Consider the following 9,815-nt stretch of genomic DNA (forward strand, 5'->3'; position numbering starts at 1 on the left):
CGTGGAGGCATGAGGGAAAAAAAATATTTTACCTTATTTTTTACTTTATTTAAAAAAAAAAAATGTATTTACTTTTTCAAAATCTCATCACAAAACATCAAGTGAAATAGCAAAAGTCTCTTTATGTAATGCATAAATCATTGGCTTAGTACTATAAGTTAAAGGGACTGTTGTAACTTCTTACACGTATAAATCATTGCGGGTCGGTGTCCCAATGCGCACTCACGCATGGCTAAGCTGTTCAGACGAGACTCCAACACAAACTATATGGAAGCACCAAAACCGCAGTTCTATCTAGTGAAGCCCGTCTGTTAAACAGTGTTGGTCGCGGTCGGAGGATGCAGGGGAGACCGTAGCTTTGGTCTCCAGGGCCGGAGTATCTGCTCCTCTGCTCCTCTGCCTGCCTTCACTCACACACCGCGCTCGTTCTCGCTCTTTTGCTCCACTCTCACGTGCATGCTGCTCACTCCACACTGCAGAAGAGTTAGTTTAGCTCTGAGAATATCTAGTGAATGTTCAGTGGACGTTTGTGCAGAAATAAATGCTGCAGCTCCTCCAGACCAACAGAGGTTTCCCGTGTCTTGTGAAGTGACGGGGCTCCACAGAGAGAAACGTTATCGTCTCCGACCAAAACTCCGGCGTCTCCCCTGTTTCCTCCGGCCGCGGTCGGGAGGCTGAGGCAGGAAAAGCCAACTCTAGGATCAGCACTGATTCATCGAGAGACCTTCATCTGGTCAGCTAACATTACTGCCAAGCAGCTGAAATATCGAGTGATATTGTGCTTTAGCTGACGTGTGTCTCCTCACTGTGTTGAGCGATGCTCGTTCATGTCTATGTAGAGCCAGCACAAGCGCGAGCAACAGGACGCTGACTTTCGTTGACTTAACGGCCACAGGGGTCGCTGTTAACAAGCATTTCTGATTCTTACAAACAGTCTCTTTAAAGTAAACTTACAAGTATATTTGCAGTAAAAAACGATTAAACTAGTAGTTTACTTAGAGTATACTTCAAAGTGTACTTTCATAATCTAAAAAGTGGGCTACAAGTATTACAACTAGTAAACTCAAGTTTCAAGTTTATTCGGCACATACACTATTATACAAGTATAATGCACAGTGAAATGCTTATGTACCTCTCTGGCTGTACACAAAGACCACAGGCTGTGCTGATAGATTAAATATAACAGTTAACAGTAGACAAGCGACCGGAGCAGGTACGACAGCAGCCATCCTTACTGGCACCATCTAACAGTATACCTATAAGTTCACCTCATAGTATAGTTGCAGTACAAAATACAACTTAGATGTAAACTAGTTATGTACTCAAAGTTTGCTACTCTTACATTTAAAGTTTACTTTTATAAATTAAAAAGTGGGCCAATTTAGTCCCAAGAAGTGTTGAAGTAGTACCTTTACAAGTATACTGCTAGTACATTGATATTAGTATTCTTATTACATAAAGTATACTTGGGAAATAAACTAAGCTTAATCAAGTCAATCTATTCCTAAACCTAACCTTAAGTAGTTTTATTTTGAAAAGACCGGGGTGGAAATTGACACGTGCATCACGTGTTGCTGGACATTCGTAGGAAAAAGCACGAAAAATACGTCGTTGAATGTCGTGGTGAGCGTCACGAAAAAATAAGGGAAATTTGTTTCTGATGTACACGAATCAGATAGATTACATTTACCCTGAACAACAACATCCATCACTTTACTTTTCAGCCTACCATCCATCTATTCATGCTTTCATATTGTATTTATTAATCCATCTATCCATCTTTCCATACATCTCTTCATCTTTCCATTCTTCAACTTGTCCATGGAGCTGGCTTTTAATCTCTCCATCCATCTATTTATCCGTTCATCTGTTCATTCATGCAATCATCCATTTATTCATCCATGCAGTAATGTGACCATCCAATCATCTATCCTTCAGTCGTCCATACTCTCTCTCTCTCTCTCGCTCTCTCTCTCGCTCTCTCTCTCTCTCTCTCTCTCTCCCTCTCTCTCTCAGTGTGAGTCTGAGGTTCCCATCGATGAAGCAGATGGCCGTTCACTGTTTGGCGAACCTTCCTTTATAACACTCACGCACAGTGACGTGTAGACAACAATCTGTGCTGTGTGTTAATAGGTCACACAGACACATGCTGCACCATTTGTGTTTGTATACGTGGATCTGTATATATTCTGTATGTGTTGTGTTGAGCTGGAAGTCTGACCTCCATCAGTGGATCTCCTCCTGCAGCGTTCAGTAACCTTGATGTGACCGGACTCGTCCTGCAGCTACTCTGCAAAATCCTGAGCAGCTAAACATCCGACAGAATCACAGACACACGACCACAACAACCAGAAAAACGAGTACAAGCTCAGTGTTTGTTCACCTCAAAAAACGGTCTCAAGCACACACAGGTCTCCTGGTTAAAAGTCCCGTGATTGTTGGGTTTGATGGGTTTACATTGCAGTCAGTACAGGATACATGGCGTACAAATGTACAACGCTAAATGCCTTGCGAATTATCGTGGCATTTATACGCCTCTTTGTGCGAACAAGCTGCAACAAACACAGGATTTTCACCCGGGAGGTCGCTGTTCGTGTTCGTGCACTTCAAAAAAAAAAAAAGCCACTTCAAAATGAGTTAAAAAAACAATGAATACAAGATTTGCTTGTAATAAAGTGATAAATCTGCTTGGTAAGATTTCTTGAAATAAGTAATATGTATGTATGTAATATTAAGGCCTTTCAAGATGAAATCAGATCTTGAAAGTAACCGTGAAAACTAATTTTGAGCTGTATTTCACTAGTATTAGAAAGTGTTGTGTGTCATAATAAGCCTGTAATGCTCACTAAACAACATATTCAAGATGCATTGTCTGAAAACAAGTCCCTATATCTCACTGAAACGTTATTGTTAAGTGACTGTGTTTTAATTTAAATCCGTAACTTAAATGACGTAACAAACATACTTATTTTAAGACGAACCATGATGTTTTACTAAAAAGCCGTCGGTAACACATTTATAGGTGGTAATTAGCAAGTAACTTATTTGAAATTTCTTTGGAATTACTGCCAAATTAACCCAATATTTACTTCAAAATGACTGTATTATAAACATGATTTAATCATTTCAATGCTGAAATAGCATATAATTGTTAAAATGGGGCCCTTAGGCTTGAGAAGTGGCTGCTCTACCGAAACCAAAGCTAATAGAAGACACTTCTGATCAGACACAAATCTCACCATTATTGTCTACACATATGTAACCTGGTAGCTGATGTCATGATTCAGGGAGTTTTTTAAAGACATTTCAAAGAAGTTATTTGCAAATTATTATCTATTTACCAGCAGACATGGAAATAAAGCAAACGTATTAACGTTGTATTCTTTTCCTGGAAATATATTAAATAAATTACCAATTATTGGGGAAATAGCAGAATATAATTAATAAATAATGTTTATAATAAAGTAATTTTCGATCCATTTTTAGGTAAACATTGAGGTAATTCCAAAGAAATTTCAAATAGATTACTTGCTAATTATCACCTAATTACCATGAAATTTGCAGACCTGTAAAATGAAGTGTTACCAAGTAGTTTTGTTGCATTTTTGTTTTGAATTGTTAAAATTGACAACGTTAATCACAGGTTTAAAACTGCCACCGTAATCTGGGAGAAAACATGTTTCCCTCGGAACATATTTGAGAGTTTAGTTGTACGGGAACATCATTTTGTAGGATACTCTCTCCTCCTCCTCATCCGTCCCATCTCTACTCCAGACTGTCGAGGAAACTGGAATATAAACGCAGATACAATGATGATGAAGCTTCAACCGAAACCCTCCTCCTCGTCTTGAACTTTGAGTTCATTATACTGCTGATAAACTGGCCGTGGACTGAATGTTGTGACCGCTGGCAGTCCTCATGTACAAAAATGTCACTTTTCATTATGTAAAACTGTTTATCATCCATCTGATACTGCCTCTGGTCACCCTGAGGTCCAGTTGCTGTTCTCTTACTGTAACTTCAACCTTCAACTCATCTCAGAAAAAACAAAGGAAATCAAGAAAAAAAAACACATTTGTTGTTTTCTAACAGTAGATCAGTGTTTTCCAGCCTCTTGTAAACGCTGCGTGTAATTTCCTGTCCAGTCAGCGGCAGAGCGGCGGCGGCAGGTGAAGCAGAGTGACCCTCTAAGGAGATAACGGAGAGAGAGATCAGATCTGAGTGTGTTTGGACGCTTCACTGCTGCCGGCTCTTGTTTCTGCGTTGTCAGACATGTTGGTCTCTGTTGTTCCTGCTGCTGCAACCGACAACACAACTCATTAGAAATAACCTTGGAAGGAGATACACTCTGTGTGTATGTGTGTGCGTGTGCGTGTGCGTGTGCGTGCGTGTGCGTGTGTGTTCTTGTATTTGCTACATAGTGAGGATCGAAACAAATTTCTAACCAACAAAGTGAGGACATGTTTCTTCAAAGGCCTGTGTTTAGGTTCAGGCTTGGTTTTAAAGCCCCCCCTCCAGCCAGTTTTACTTCCTGTTTCTTGATTAATGTTCTTTCTCAAACACAGAACGGGGGTGTGGTTAATAGCCAGGTGTAATTCACTACCATGGCAAGCACATTGCATCGTTTTTCAACCCAGTTTAGATGAATTTACTGTTTATTAGACCACACATGAGACCAGAATTATCTCAACAAACCGAGTCTCTCTCTCTTCTTCACCGTCTGCCGGCAAGGCGGCCGTCTGGCTGCTGCTGCACCGAGGAGCCGCACCGCCGCACGCCGGCCACAGCGCACCGGAGGACGGATAGACATGTTGCCGAGGTCCGCCGTTTGAAATGCAGTTTTGGGACGTTTTGGAGGTGCACCGTCCACCAGCACCGCTCGCTTTCGCCTCAGCTCCAGCACCGACACCGCACCGGGCTGCATTATGATTCGTTTATTTCTCAAAAGGGACTTGTTTTCTTGTTTTCTTTTGGGTTGAAAGTTGTGCTCCCCGTCGTCCAGACCTGTTAGAGGCCTGCAAACCTCCGCTATTGGCTGCTTTCTGTTAATTAATCTCCAGCAGGAGGAGACGGTGAAGAAGAGAGCGAGTGAGAGAGACAGTCAGTGTGTTGTGTTAATTTAATAAACACACTAAAGTACTGCAAGGTGGAGAAAACTAAAAATAACCCTCAGTTTGCTAATGCAACAAGTTGGGCTAGCTAACTACACCTAACTAGCTAACTAACTAGAAAGACAAACTGACAGATAAACAGATTTATCGGTTTTATCATGAGTGTGCCTGCAGCTTGGAGGATGACCTTTGACCTGCAGCTTCTATTATAGTCATACGTCATATTCACATTTTAACAACAACCTTCTTTTTTTGACTTTGAGCACAAAATTAAGTTGTCAAAAACATTTTGGCAAATGGTGTGGCTAATAAACATCATCAAAGATGAAATATCATAGAAATGACAAAATACACTGGGGGGGGGGGGGCTTTAAGGTTCGGGTTAGAATTAGGTTTAGGTAGGGGTAAGGGGCTCGGGAATACATTCTGTCAACGAGGGTCCCCACAGAGATAGAAGTACAGGGATGTGTGTGTACAGTATTTCTGCCTTTTCCACACCACAGAATCAAACCTCCCTCACTGATTTGAATACATTATGATGTTAACTGCCTCCCGCCTCCCCGCCGGCTCTGCCCACATCTTCCTTAAAACCACAACTCTCCTCTCTTCGGTGACAGGAAACATCAAAGCAGCCGGTTTGATGATTTTTGCCTTTTCTCTCAACTCGGCAGCGACTGAAGCAAAGACCGGAGACCTCAAAAGAAAACAGGCCTGAAGCTGTTGGCACGGCAACCGACGGGCAAAGCAAACGTACGAGAAGGCGGTGAGATGAAGACCTCGTACTTCCAAGAGAGAAAAACACTTTAAAAAGCTGCAGGTTTAACTGATTTCCACACTCAAACAAAAATAAAAAAAGGAAGCAGAGAAAAAAAAGGAATGTGCAAGTGGAGATAAAGAAGGTTTTATCAAAGAGCACAAAAGATGGAAACATCAAGGTGAAGCCAAAGTGGCTTTTCTAGGAATAGAGACAAACAGAGCTCCACAGAGGTCAAAGTGGAGTAATAAAAATACACCCTGTAGGATGGATCTACAGGTTTCATGTTCAGGTGGAAAGAAATGCGAAGAAGCAGAGACGTCTCAGCTGCTGAATAATGCTGCATTCACATAGAATCAAGGCAGACGGTAGACAGACCAAATATCATTTTAGGATAACTTCAGACTACACGACTTCCAAAGTCGTCAGATCACAGTACTTACTGTAATCGGAAGTCTTTAAGTCGTCGTGGTTTTCACACTACATGACTGACCGGTGACAGGAAGTCACAATACAAGATCTTTCACCGGAGAATCCCCGATGAGGTCAACAAACTACTTTTAGTCACGAAAACACACACAAGAAATACACGATAAATGACGTGATACCATTCATGAGACACATTGCTGATGTTGTTGGCATGTGTTCACAAAATAGCCACCGGTGTCCATCAGCTTCCACACTCTTTTTACTCTTTATTCCTCTAGGTGCAACAACAGCTTTGGTCCGTGTTGCAAATGCAAAACATACATTAAGACGTACTATACTATGACTTGTTTGTGACTTTTTTCGAAGTCATACCTAGTCCTACCAATGTTACTGTCCTGACAGGTAAAACAATACATTCATTAAAAAGCAGCTATTTAAATTACAAAACAGCAGCTGGAAGATTTTTTTAGTTTTTAATTGAATTTATTCATTAAATCTAACAATTTCTGCTGAGAGTAAAAAATGCTAATGACAAGAGCTGCACCAGATTACATTTGTTTTACGAATTTCCATGTGCAAAATGTTTCGGATAGATGTTACGATAGTACTTTTTGTCAGAATGTACTGATTTATAAAGTTGTTTCGTAAAGTTGTTTTAGAAAATTGTTAAGTTGTTTTAGACGATTGTTAAGTTGTTTTAGACGATTGTTAAGTTGTTTTAGAAAACTGTTAAGTAAAGTTGTCTTAGAAAATTGTTAAGTAAAGTTGTCTTAGAAAATTGTTAAGTAAAGTTGTTTTGGAGTCAAACTATGCTATGACTTTTTAGACATACTATACCATGACTTTAATATGACTAGTAGGTCGCGGCCGGAGTCCCCGACAGGTCCAGATATTAAGCACGCTAGATATCTGGAATGTGTCGCCAAATTTGCCTCCAATCCGGGAAAAGATTGCGGTTTGGGTTAAAATAACACCGGAAGTGGCGTAACCTTGACTTCTGACTTCACACGGGACATGAACAGCGGTCTCCTGGGTGAAAGTCCTCTGTTTTTTGACCTTCCCATCCACCCCAACGTCCGAAATTTGTGTCTATGTACACGAATCAATACATTCAATTTTGTGATTATTTCACGAACTGCTGTGCGACTCGTCTGTAATGCAGCATAAGGGGTCAAGGTGCTAGGTAAAATAGTCCATGGGACAGATTGTAGCCTGAGGTAGTCCTACACAAAATGATGAACTTCTCTTCCACATATTTACCGTAGTCTGATATTTTCATAAGAAATAAAAGATACCCACCGGCTGTGATTGGTTGTTCCTCGTCACATGACGTGCGGTGAACGTTGCTGCGTTCCACAAGTCTACACTGAAAAAAACGCAGCATGTGAGCGGTCCCTAAAGCAGCATCTGATGGAGGAGGCGGTGCAGTCTGACACTGAACAGCCTCTAATGTACAAAACGTGAAAGGATGATTTTCCTTTTTGATCTTAATCCTCTAAAAGCTTCTGGAAGAGCAGCCAAGTTGGCTTCTCCTACTCTCTCTATCTTCACATTAACATTTTGATCAAAGGATATGTTGCCAAAACCCATACTGTACATAAACAGAGCCAAGTAAATATGCAGAATATATATGTAAATGTTTGCTGGTCAGTACGTTGAACCGGAACCAGATGCTCCAGTGGTTCTAAATTCATTCAGCAATAGTTACACAGGAGAATCTGGTTTATCTTAGCCAAATATACTGAGACTTTTCTGTAAACTTTTCAGTAAAAGCCAAGTAGACTTGGACTTTTTTGTATACTTGCCAAATACACTTGGACTTTTCTGTATACTTGCCAAGTATACTTAGACTGTATACTTGCCAAGTACACTTAGACATTTCTATATACTTGTCGGTATAAGCCAAGTACACTTATACATTTCTTTATACTTGCCAAGTACACTTAGACTTTTCTGTATACTTGTCGTATAAGCCAAGTACACTTAGACTTTTCTGTATACTTGCCAAGTACACTTAGACATTTCTATATACTTGTCGGTATAAGCCAAGTACACTTAGACATTTCTGTATACTTGCCAAGTACACTTAGACTTTTCTGTATACTTGTCGTATAAGCCAAGTACACTTAGACTTTTCTGTATACTTGCCAAGTACACTTAGACATTTCTATATACTTGTCGGTATAAGCCAAGTACACTTAGACATTTCTGTATACTTGCCAAGTACACTTAGACTTTTCTGTATACTTGTCGTATAAGCCAAGTACACTTAGACTTTTTTGGAAACTTGCCTAGTGCACTTTGACCTTTCTGTATACTTGTCAGTATAAGCCAAGTATACTTAAGTATATCTCTGATAAGGACATACAAAGTAAACTGAAAGCATACTATCTTATTTTAAGTTTAAAAGAAGTATACAAATAGCACATTTGAATAAACTTCTGTTATGTAAGGGTTTCTTCTTCTTCTTCCTACCTTTGTTTCACCTGCTGCAATATTAACACTGTGAAGTCTCTCTGAGTTTTATTGTTTGTCATGATCAAAGAATTTATCTGCAGATTATATATTTTTTAAAAGTTTAAAATACTGCATGTGCTTCCTTTTGTACTAACAGGAGATAATACATGTAGCAAAGGACGTCCGTCAAACAGTTTTTCAGCCGTGTGTAGATCATTCATGTCATATTTGCATTGCATTGTGGGACAACAGTGTTCACAAAACTCAAAAATCAAGCAGATTTATCCTGACATGTTTGAGTAAATGTTATTTTGTCACTTCTCCTGCTCCTCAGAGTGTCGTCTCATTGTGATTTGAAGTGAATCGTGTGAAGCCCATCCTGGCAGCGTCTCTCACAACTCCCCCCTTTGTTTTTTCTTCAGTCCTGACAAGTTGACATTTTGGAGATTTCCATTCAGCTGCAGCTATAAATTATTTCTTTGTTCCATCACTTGTTCGTAAAAGAATGATGAAGCATGTAAAACACACAGAGCAGCGTGAACGAGGCTTTGAAGTGAATGACGTCACTGCTCTACATGAGCTTGAGATAACAAAGTCTACAGCTACTTCTCCGTAGGACTCAAACGTTCTGCAGCTACTTTACAACTTATTCATCAAACAAAAACAAACTTTTCATTACAGACTTTTTTGAGGGCCCTCCTCCTCCTATTTCAGGTGTCAGAGCAGAGATCAGTCATTTGTGTTGTTCTGGAGCGCTATAATAACTAATGTATTTTATTGTTTGATTCGGACTTGCAGTCTGACTATGCTTTGGGCGTGAAGGGAAGTATACGCAGCTTGTTTTTACATTTTATTGGGTTCATTAATGAGCTCACTGTAGACAGTTGTTGTTCGTTTTTTACTCTTGGAAGAAAGTTCCTGATGAAAACGAGCAACCCGTTCTCACTCCCAATTCGCCAAATACCGCCGATTGGGCAGCGTCCCTATGCATCGGGAAAAACATCTTAACATACCTAACACCGTAGGAATATCTGAAAAGATAATCTTTAGAACCATCACAAAGT

This window comes from Sebastes fasciatus, chromosome 17 (assembly GCF_043250625.1).
Source record: "Sebastes fasciatus isolate fSebFas1 chromosome 17, fSebFas1.pri, whole genome shotgun sequence".
In the NCBI taxonomy this organism is placed as follows: Eukaryota; Metazoa; Chordata; class Actinopteri; order Perciformes; family Sebastidae; genus Sebastes; species Sebastes fasciatus.